The 11,928-nt window shown below is 35.8% G+C and overlaps 1 protein-coding gene across 2 annotated transcripts in view; it reads left to right on the top strand.

The window, feature by feature from the left end:
- The window catches only part of RFX4 (regulatory factor X4), a 162,700-nt gene that overhangs the window by 100,341 nt on the left and 50,431 nt on the right, over positions 1 to 11,928 (top strand). The gene's annotated exons all lie outside the window — the stretch shown is intronic.

The following is an 11,928-nucleotide window of genomic DNA, read 5'->3' as shown; positions in this document are numbered from 1 at the left end:
CCAGGCCGCCTCTCTCCCTCCAGATTGTCCTTTGGTCATGAGGTGGATGAGAGCCTGCTGGCCCTAACCCCCGGTTGCAGCGGTCACCTTTATGGGTTCTTCTGTGCCTATCCACGCCTTTACAACTTGTCCCTTATAAATAAACTCTACTGTTTTGAGTGGCATCTGTTTCCTGTTGGGACTGCTACAGAGAGCATTTTACATCAGTCCATAGAGAGGTTTTTTTTTTTTCTTTTTCACACCTGCATATTGTTCCTCTGTATTGCATTTAATTAGTTGTCTTGATGTTTCCAATCTTGTCCTATTACAATGCTGTGATGAATGATGTTTTTAGTACATTCTTTTACATGGTGCAGTTTGTTAGTTTCCAAGGGCTGCAATAACCAAGTACTACAAACTGGGTGGCTGAAAACAACAAACGTATTTCCTCACAGTTCTGGAGGCCACAAGTCTAAAATCAAGGTGTTGTCAGGATTGGTTCTTTGCAGAGACTTTGAGGGAGGATCTGATCTGTGCCTCTCTCGTAGCTTCTGATGGGTGCCATCTATCCTTGGCGTTCCTTGGCTTGTAGCTGCATCACTCCAGTCTCTGCCTCCCATCTTCACATTGATTCCCACTCTGTGTCTTGCTGTCTCCCGTAAGGACACTTGTCATTGGATTTAAGGCCCACCCAGTTAATCCAAGGTTTCATCTCAAGATCCTTAATTTAATCACATCTGCAAAGGCCCTTTTATCAAATAAGGTCAGCTTCACAGGTTCCAGGTGGGCATATGATGGGGGGGAACAACCCTTCGTCCTACTACACAGAGTATTATGTGCAAGATAAATTCCTAAAGGGCTGAATTGCTGGTTCAAAGGGTCTGTGACTTAAACTTGTCTCAGTGAAGTTTTAATTTGCATTTATCTTATTATGAATGGAGTTGAATATTTATTTTTTTATACAGCAGTTTCTTATTAGTTATCCATTTTATACATATTAGTGTATATATGTCAATCCCAATCTCCCAATTCATCACAGCACCACCACCACCACCACCACTTTCCCCCGTTGGTGTCCGTACGTTTCTTCTCTGCATCTGTGTCTCAATTTCTGCCCTGCAGACCAGTTCATCTGTACCATTTTTCTAGGTTCCGCATATATGCGTTAATATACGATACTTGTTTTTCTCTTTCTGACTTACTTCACTCTGTATGACAGTCTCTAGATCCATCCACATCTCTACAAATGACCCAATTTCGTTCCTTTTTATGGCTGAGTAATATTCCATTGTGTATATGTACCACAACTTCTTTATCCATTCATCTGTCGATGGGCATTTAGTATGCTTCCATGACCTGGCTATTGTAAATAGTGCTGCAATGAACATTGGGGTACATGTGTCTTTTTGAATTATGGTTTTCTCTGGGTATATGCCCAGCAGTGGGATTGCTGGGTCATATGGTAATTCTGTTTTTAGTTTTTTAAGGAACCTCCATACTGTTCTCCATAGTGGCTGTATCAATTTACATTCCCACCAACAGTGCAAGAGGGTTCCCTTTTCTCCACACCCTCTCCAGCATTTGTTGTTTGTAGATTTTCTGATGATGCCCATTCTAACTGGTGTGAGGTGATACCTCATTGTGGTTTTCATTTGCATTTCTCTAATAATTAGTGTTGTTGAGCAGCTTTTCATGTGCTTCTTGGCGATCTGTATGTCTTCTTTGGAGAAATGTCTGTTTAGGTCTTCTGCCCATTTTTGGATTGGGTTGTTTGTTTTTTTCATGTTGAGCTGCATGAGCTGTTTATATATTTTGGAGATTAATCCTTTGTCCATTGATTCGTTTGCAAATATTTTCTCCCATTATGAGGGTTGTTTTTTTGCCTTGTTTGTAGTTTCCTTTGCTCTGCAAAAACTTTTAAGTTTCATTAGGTCCCATTTGTTTATTTTTGTTTTCATTTCCATTACTCTAGGAGGTGGATTAAAAAAGATCTTGCTGTGATTTATGTCAAAGAGTGTTCTTCCTATGTTTTCCTCTCAGAGTTTTACAGTGTCCGGTCTTACATTTAGGTCTCTAATCCATTTTGAGTTTATTTTTGTGTATGGTGTTAGGGAGTGTTCTAATTTCATTCTTTTACGTGTAGCTGTCCAGTTCTCCCAGCACCACTTATTGAAGAGACTCTCTTTTCTCCATTGTATATCCTTGCCACCTTTGTCATAGATTAGTTGACCATAGGTGCGTGGGTTTATCTCTGGGCTTTCTATCTTGTTCCATAGATCTATGTTTCTGTTTTTGTGCCAGTACCATATTGTCTTGATTACTGTAGCTTTGTAGTATAGTCTGAAGTCAGGGAGTCTGATTCCTCCAGCTCCGTTTTTTTCCCTCAAGACTGCTTTGGCTATTTGGGGTCTTTTGTGTCTCCATACAAATTTTTAAGATTTTTTTCTTCTAGTTCTGTAAAAAATGCCATTGGTAATTTGATAGGGATTGCATTGAATCTGTAGATTGCTTTGGGTAGTATAGTCATTTTCACAGTATTGATTCTTCCAATCCAAGAACATGCTATATCTCTCCATCTGTTGGTTTCATCTTTAATTTCTTTCATCACTGTCTTATAGTTTTCTGCATACAGGCCTTTTGTCTCCCTAGGTAGGTCTATTCCTAGGTATTTTATTCTTTTTGTTGCAGTGGTAAATGGGAGTGTTTCCTTAATTTCTCTTTCAGATTTTTCATCATTAGTGTATAGGAATGCAAGAGATTTCTGTGCATTAATTTTGTATCCTGCAGCTTTACCAAATTCATGGATTAGCTTTAGTAGTTTTCTGGTGGCGTCTTTAGGATTCTCTAAGTATAGTGTCATGTCATCTGCAAGCAGTGACAGTTTTACTTCTTTTCCAATTTGTATTCCTTTTATTTCTTTTTCTTCTCTGATTGCCATGGCTAGTACTTCCAAAACTGTGTTGAACAATAGTGGTGAGAGTGGACATCCTTGTCCTGTTACTGATCTTAGAGGAAATGCTTTCAGTTTTTCACCATTGAGAATGACATTTGCTGTGGGTTTGTCATATATGGCCTTTATTATGTTGAGGTAGGTTCCCTCTGTGCCCACTTTCTAGAGAGTTTGTATCATAAATGGGTGTTGAATTTTGTCAAAAGCTTTGTCTGCATCTATTGAGATGATCATATGGTTTTTATTCTTCAATTTGTTAATGTGGTATATCACATTGATTGTTTTGCGTATATTGAAGAATCCTTGCATCCCTGGGATAAATCCCACTTGATCATGGTGTATGATCCTTTTAATGTGCTGTTGGATCCTGTTTGCTAGTATTTTGTTGAGGATTTCTTCATCTATATTCATCAGTGATATTGGTCTGTAATTTTCTTTTTTTGTAGTATCTTTGTCTGGTTTTGGTATCAGGGTGATGGTGGCCTCATAGAATGAGTTTGGGAGTGTTCCTTCCTCTGCAATTTTTTGGAAGAGTTTGAGAAGGATAGGTGTTAGCTCGTCTCTAAATGTTTGATAGAATTCACCTGTGAAGCCATCTGGTCCTGGACTTTTGTTTGTTGGAAGATTTTTAATCACAGTTTCAATTTCTGTGCTTGTGATTGGTCTGTTCATATTTTCTATTTCTTCCTGGTTCAGTCTTGGAAGGTTATACCTTTCTAAGAATTTGTCCATTTCTTCCAGGTTGTCCATTTTATTGGCATAGAGTTGCTTGTAGTAGTCCCTTAGGATGCTTTGTATTTCTGCGGTGTCTGTTGTAACTTCTCCTTTTTCATTTCTAGTTTTATTGATTTGAGTCCTCTCCCTCTTTTTCTTGATGAGTCTGGCTAATGGTTTATCAATTTTGTTTATCTTCTGAAAGAACCAGCTTTTACTTCTATTGATCTTTGCTATTGTTTTCTTTGTTTCTATTTCATTTATTTCCGCTCTGATCTTTATGATTTCTTTCCTTCTACTAACTTTGGGGTTTGTTTTTTCTTCTTTCTCTAGTTCTTTTACATGTAAGGTTAGATTGTTTATTTGAGATGTTTGTTGTTTCTTGAGGTAGGATTGTATTGCTATAAAATTCCCTCTTAGAACTGCTTTTGCTGCATCCCACAGGTTTTGGATCATTGTGTTTTCATTGTCATTTGTCTCTAGGTATTTTTTGATTTCCTCTTTGATTTCTTCAGTGATCTCTTGGTTATTTAGTAACGTATTGTTTAGCCTCCATGTGTTTGTGTTTTTTATGTTTTTTTTCCCTGTAATTGATTTCTAATCTCATAGCATTGTGGTTAGAAAAGATACTTGATATGATTTCAGTTTTCTTAAATTTACTGAGGCTTGATTTGTGACCCAGGATGTGATCAATCCTGGAGAATGTTCTGTGTGCACTTGAGAAGAAAGTGTAATGTGCTGTTTTTGGATGGAATGTCCTATAAATATCAATTAAATCTACCTGGTCTATTGTGTCATTTAAAGCTTGTGTTTCTTTATTAATATTCTGTTTGGATGATCTGTCCATTGGTGTAAGTGAGGTGTTAAAGTCCCCCACTATTATTGTGTTACTGTCGATTTCCTCTTTTATAGCTGTTAGCAGTTGCCTTATGTATTGAGGTGCTCCTATGTTGGGTGCCTATATATTTATAATTGTTCTATCTTCTTCTTGGATTGATCCCTTGATCATTATGTAGTGTCCTTCCTTGTCTCTTGTAACATTCTTTATTTTAAAGTCCATTTTATCTGATATGAGTATTGCTACTCCAGCTTCCTTTTGATTTCCATTTGCATGGAGTATCTTTTTCCATCCCCTCACTTTCACTCTGTATGTGTCCCTAAGTCTGAAGGGGTCTCTTGTAGACAGCATATATATGGGTCTTTTTTTTGTATCCCTTCAGGCAGTCTGTGTCTTTTGGTTGGAGCATTTAATCCACTGACGTTTAAGGTAATTATAGATATGTATGCTCCTATGACCATTTTCTTAATTATAATGGGTTTGTTTCTGTAGGTCCTTTTCTTCTCTTGTGTTTCCCACTTAGAGAAGTTCCTTTAGCATTTGTTGTAGAGCTGGTTTGATGGTGCTGAATTCTCTTAGATTTTGCTTGTCCGTAAAGCTTTTGATTTCTCCATCGAATCTGAATGAGATCCTTGCTGGGTAGAGTAATCTTGCTTGTAGGTTCTTCCCTTTCATTACTTTAAGTATATCATGCCACTCCCTTCTGGCTTGTAGAGTTTCTGCTGAGAAATCAGCTGTTAACCTTATGGGAGTTCCCTTGTATGTTATTTGTCATTTTTCCCTTGCTGCTTTCAATAATTTTTCTTTGTCTTTAATTTTTGCCAATTTGATTACTATGTGTCTTGGCGTGTTTCTCCTTGGGTTTATCCTGTATGGGACTCTCTGGGCTTCCTGGACTTGGGTGGCTATTTCCTTTCCCATGTTAGGGAAGTTTTCGACTATAATCTCTTCAGATATTTTCTTGGGTCCTTCTCTCTCTCTTCTCCTTCTGGGACCCCTATAATGCGAATGTTGTTGCGTTTAATGTTGTCCCAGTGGTCTCTTAAGCTGTCTTCATTTCTTTTCATTTTTTTTTCTTTATTCAGTTCTGCAGCAGTGAATTCCACCATTCTGTCTTCCAGGTCACTTATCCGTTCTTCTGCCTCAGTTATTGTGCTGTTGATTCCTTCTAGTGTAGTTTTCATTTCAGTTATTGGATTATTCATCTCTGTTTGTTTGTTCTTTAATTTTTCTAGGTCTTTGTTAAACATTTTTTGCATCTTCTTGATCTTTGCCTCCATTGTTTTTCCGAGGTCCTGGATCATCTTCACTCTCATTATTCTGAATTCTTTTTCTGGAAGGTTGCCTGTCTCCACTTCATTTAGTTGTTTTTCTGGGGTTTTTTCTTGTTCCTTCATCTGGTACATAGCCCTCTGCCTTTTCATCTTGTCTTTCTGTGAATGTGGTTTTTGTTCCACAGGCTGCAGGATTGTAGTTCTTCTTGCTTCTGCTGTCTGCCCTCTGGTGGATGAGACTATCTCATTGATTTTTTTTTTTTTTTTAATGTAATTCTTTTTTTTTTTTTAACTTTGGGTTTATTTATTTATTTATGGCTGTGTTGGGTCTTCGTTTCTGTGCAAGGGCTTTCTCTAGTTGAGGCAAGTGGGGGCCACTCTTCATCGTGGTGCGCGGGCCTCTCATTATCGTGGCCTCTCTTGTTGCGGAGCACAGGCTCCAGACGCACAGGCTCAGTAATTGTGGCTCACAGGCCTAGTTGCTCCGCAGCATGTGGGATCTTCCCAGACCAGGGCTTGAACCCATGTCCCCTGCATTGGCAGGCAGATTCTCAACCACTGCGCCACCAGGGAAGCCCTATCTCATTGATTTTTAAGAGCTCTTTATTTTTTAGGACTATTAACCATTTATCTGTAATAAGAGTTGCAAATATTTTCTCATTTTGTTCTTTTGTTTTTGCCATACAGAAAATATATTTGTGTTGTTGAATTTATCAGTCTTTGTTTTTATGGCTTCTGGATTTTGTATCATTGTTTTAGAAGTCTTTCCCACTCCAATTACAAATAATTTTTCCATGGCTTATCCTACAAACTTTATGCTTTGATTTTGTACTTTTGAACTTTTATCCAATTTGGAATTCATCCTTGTGTAAGATGTAAAGTATGGCTTCATTTTTTCCCGAACAGCTCTCCTTATGCCGATACATATGTTAATTATTCCATTTTTTCTTCACAGATTTGAGGTGCCTCCTATTTAGTGTAGTAAATGTTATATGTATTGGTGCTATTTCTAGACTTGCTAGCCTATACCATAGATATTCTACATATTCATGTTCCAGCGTCACGCTGTCTTTAAGTTTTGCACTTTTAAACATATTTTAATATTTGATAGGCTAGCTCCTCATACTTACTTCTGTTTGTAGAATTTTCCTGTTATTGTCTCTTATTTTTCCATATGAACTACCTTAGCATCAGTTTGTCTATGTAAGTATTTATATACATATAAAAATTTATATATAAATATATGTATGTTCATTGGGATTACATTACACTTATAGATTAATTTAGGGAGAATTATATCTTTATGGTATTGAGAATTCCTAGAAAAGAACATTGTTTGCCTTGTCTGATCTTAAATTCTGTGGCCTTCAGGAATGTTGTAAATATTTTTTCATGTAAATCATATATATTTTTAAAATTAAATTCTTTCTTACTTTTTTTTTGTTGCTATTGTAAATGCAGTCTTTTCCTCCATATCTCTTGACTGGTGGTTGTTTATATATATGAAAGCTATTGGTTTCTGTGTGTTATATTTGGACCTGACTGTTTTAAATTTAACTATCTTAATGTTGTATTCCTTTTAGGGGCTTCTCTTAAATTTTCCAGGTTTAGAATTATATTATCTAAAAATGTCTTTTTAATTTATTTCTCTTACCTAATTATGTTGGCTTATTCCTCAAGAACATGTTAAAAGCTCTTGACTTTAATGAGAATGCATCTAGTGTTTCTCGGTTAAACATGATGCTGGCTTTGGGTTAAGAATGAGATATTCTATCATGCTAAGGAATATCTGTATTTTCTTAATTCATTAAACTTTTGATGAAGAATGGCTGTTGCATATTATCCAGTGCTTTCCATCATCTGTAGAAGTGATCATATTATCCATATCCTAATATTGAACCATTCTTGAATTCCTAGAATACACCCCACTTACTCATAGTATATTATTTTCTTTAATGTGTTGCAGGATTTTATTTTCTATTTTATTTAGGATTTCTGCATCAAGAGTCGGAAGTGAGATTGGTTTGCACTTTTCTTTTTTGTTGAATATTTGTCAGTTGTTGGTATCAATGTTATTTTTGCTTCATAAAAGGAATCTGGAAGGTTCCCTCTGCCCCTACTTTTTTTCCTAAGGTCTGAAACAGTTTAAATAGCATTGAAATTATTTGCTCTTGAAGATTACACAGAATTAATTTCTCTTTGAAGGCATCTGGGCCTAGTGTTTTGCGGGAGTAAATCTTTGAAATTTTTCTTCTTTTTTTCCTATAGTAATTGGTCAGTTTAGGTTTTCTATCTTCTCTGAGGTAAGTTTTGGTAAATTATATTTTCCTAGAAAATTATCAGTTTCTTCCAGATCTTTAAGTTTACTTGCTTAGGGTTGAACAAAGGGAGTTTGTAGATTCGTTGAGTTTCCTTTGTGTCTGTGATTATTTCTGTTTTACTGCATTTTTGTTTGTGTAGTTGTGCTTTCTGCCATTTCTTTGTGAATAGGTTACCTAATTTGTTTAATTTTTTTCAAGGAAAAAGCTCTTGGATGTATTTATTGGTATTATTATTATTTCTTTTTTTCTAACATATTAATTTCTACCTTTATTTTATTTATTTATTTAGTTTTAAATAAATTTATTTTATTTATTTATTTTTGGCTGCGTGGGATCTTTGTTGCTGCGTGCAGGCTTTCTCTAGTTGCAGTGAGCGTGGGCTACTATTCATTGCAGTGTGCAGGCTTCTCATTGTGGTGGCTTCTCTTGTTGCGGAGCATGGGCTCCAGGCATCGGGCCTCAGTAGTTGTGGCATGCAGGCTCAGTAGTTGTGGCTCATGGGCTCTAGAGTGCAGACTCAGTAGTTGTGGGCACGGGCTTAGTTGCTCCGTGGCATGTAGGATCTTCCCAGACCAGGGATCAAACCCGTATACCCTGCATTGGCAGGCGGATTCCTAACCACTGCGCCACCAGGGAAGTCTGGCAGGCGGATTCTTAACCACAGCGTCCCCAGGGAAGTCCCTATGTACTTTCTTTTACTTTTGGTTAGTAACATAATTATTTCAGGCTTGGCTTTTTTCCTTTGAGCACTATTTTAGCTTTATCTCATAGGTTTTTATATGTAATATTTTAATACTGTTATTTTCTAGATATTTTGTGACATTGACTTGGAGTTCCTTCTTGTCCTAAGAATTTAAATAGCGCATTTAAAAATATCCAGTTGTTTGGAGCTATTATCTTCTGGTTATGTTATTCATTTTAACTTTACTGCTTTGTGATTAGACTGTTTTCTGAACTATTTCTTCTTTTGAGACTATGCTTAGATTTTGTTGTCTAATATATGGTCAGTTTTGTTACACTTGAAGAAGCACTCTGTATCTTCGTACAGACTTTGACATATATGAATTTGGACCAAATTTATTGTTATTTAGTTCTTATGTTGTCTTAGTGTTTGTCCATTTAGACTGTTATGGACTGAGAAAGGTTAGTAAGTTAAAGACTGATTTCTAATGTGTGCCAACCTATTTCACCTTGTATTTCCTATTATTTTGTTTTTGAATGTTAGTGCTTTGATATTTCTAACTGCTTCGTCTTCAGTGTGAGTTGTAATGCCTTCCTTATGAATTACAATATCTTCATTGTAAATTGCACTCTTAGCATTATAAAGTCTCATTTAAATTTTTTTGGCCCAGAATTTAACTTGTCTGATATTGAAATCATGACCTCTATTTTCTTTTTGTTTTCATCTGAAGGAATACATTTGCCCACCCTTTTATTTTTAACCTTTATAACTCACTTGTATACAGAACCATTAGAATTTGTTTTATTATCCAATCTGATATTTTTCTCTTACAAGGTAAGTCCAGCCCATATACATTTATTGATACAACAGATACTTTTGTTCTTAGTTCTATCAGTTTATTTTCTATTATTATTTATATTTTATAGCTTTTAATTTAATTTTTTAAATTCAAGTTTATTGAAGTATACCTTGTATTCATTAACATTCATCATTTTTAGTGTATACAACAAAATATAAAATAGTTTCATCACTTCAAAAACTTCCCCTATTTTGTCAATGCCTCTCCCCACTGGCAGCCCCTGGCAATCACTCATTTGTTTTCTGTGCTTATACTTTAACCTTTTCCAAAATCTTATATAAATGGAATCACATGGTAAGTAGCCTTTTGAGTTTGACTTACTTCACTTAGCATAATCCATGTTGTTGTGTGTAACAGTAATTTGTTCTTTTTTTTAAATTGAAGTATAGTTGGTTTACAATGTTGTGTTAATTTCTGCTGTACTGCAAAGTGACTCAGTTATACACATATATACATTCTTTTTTTATATTCTTTTCCATTATGGTTTATCCCAGGATACTGAGTATAGTTCCCTGTGCTATACAGTAGGACCTTGTTGTTTATCCATTCTATATGTAATAGTTTGCATCTACTAAGTCCAAACTCCAGTCCATCCCTCTCCTACTCCCCCTCTCCCTTGGCAACCTCTATGTCTGTGAATCTGTTTCTGTTTTGTAGGTAGGTTCATTTGTGCCATATTTTGGATTCCACATATACGTGATATCATATGGCATTTGTCTTTGTCTGGCTTAATTCACTTAGTATGATAATCTCTAGTTGCATCCATCTTGCTGCAAATGGCATTATTTCATTCTTTTTTATGGCTGAGTAGTATTCCATTGTGTATATGTACCACATCTTCTTTATCCATTCATCTGTCAGTGGACATGTAGGTTGTTTCCATGTCTTGGCTATTGTAAATAGTGCTGCTATGAACATAGGGGTGCATATATCTTTGCGAATTATAGTTTTGTATGAATATATGCCCAGGAGTGGGATTGCTGGATCATACGGTAATTCTATTTTTAGTTTTCTGAGGAACCTCCATACTGTCTTCCGTAGTGGCTGCACCAATTTACATTCTCACCAACAGTGTAGGAGGGTTCCCTTTTCTCCACACCTTCTCCAGCATTTGTTATCTGTAGGCTTTTTAATGATGGCCATTCTGACTGGTGTGAGGTAGTACCTCACTGTAGTTTTGATTTGCATTTCTCTAATAATTAGCAATGTTGAGCATCTTTTCATGTGCCTGTTTGGCCATCTGTATGTCTTCTTTGGAGAAATGTCTATTTAGGTCTTCTGCCCATTTTTTGATTGGGTTGTTTGTTTTTTTGTTGTTGTTGAGCTGTTTGTATATTTTGGAAATCAAGCCCTTGTTGTTTGCATCGTTTGCAAATATTTTCTCCTATTCCGTAGGTTGTCTTTTCATTTTCTTTATGGTTTCCTTTGCAGTGCGAAAGCTTTTAAGTTTAATTGGGTCCCATTTATTTATTTTTGCTTTTGTTTCCATTACTCTAGGAGACGGATCAAAAAAAAAATTTTTGCCATTTATGTCACAGAATGTTCTGCCTATGTTTTCCTCTATTAGTTTTATAGTATCTATCTTACATTTAGGTCTTTAATCCATTTTGAGTTTATTTTTGTATATGGTGTTAGAGAATGTTCTAATTTCATTACATGTAGCTATCCAGTTTTCCAAGCACCACTTATTGAAGAGACCATCTTTTCTCCAATGTATATTCTTGCCTCCTTTGTTGTAGATTAATTGATCATAAGTGCATAGGTTTATTTCTGGGCTTTGTATCCTGTTCTGTTGAACTATGTGTCTGTTTTTGTGCCAGTACCATACTGTTTTGATTACTGTAGCTTTGTAGTATAGTCTTAAATCTGGGAGGGTTACACCTCCAGCTTTTTTCTTTTTTCTTTTGTTTATACTTTGGCAATTCTGGATCTTTTTCAGTTCCATATAAATTTTAGGATTATTTTTTCTAGTTCTGTGAAAAATGTCATGGGTATTTTGATAGGAATTGCATTGAATCTGTAGATTACCTTGGCTAGTATGGTCATGTTAACATTATTGATTCTTCCAGTCCGAGAACACAGTAAATATTTCCATCTGTTTGTGTCATCTTCAGTTTCTTTCATCAGCACCTTATAGTTTTTGGAGTACAGGTTTTTTGCCTCCTTAGGTAGGTTTATTCCTAGGTATTTTATTCTTTTTGTTGTGATGGTAAATGGGGTTGTTTTCTTTATTTCTATTCATGCTATTTTGTTGTTAGTGTATAGGAATGCAAGAGACTTCTGTGCATTAATTTTGTATCCTGCAACTTTA

Source organism: Eubalaena glacialis, chromosome 11 (assembly GCF_028564815.1).
Source record: "Eubalaena glacialis isolate mEubGla1 chromosome 11, mEubGla1.1.hap2.+ XY, whole genome shotgun sequence".
NCBI lineage: Eukaryota > Metazoa > Chordata > Mammalia > Artiodactyla > Balaenidae > Eubalaena > Eubalaena glacialis.
This window is presented reverse-complemented; position numbering and strand designations above follow the sequence as displayed.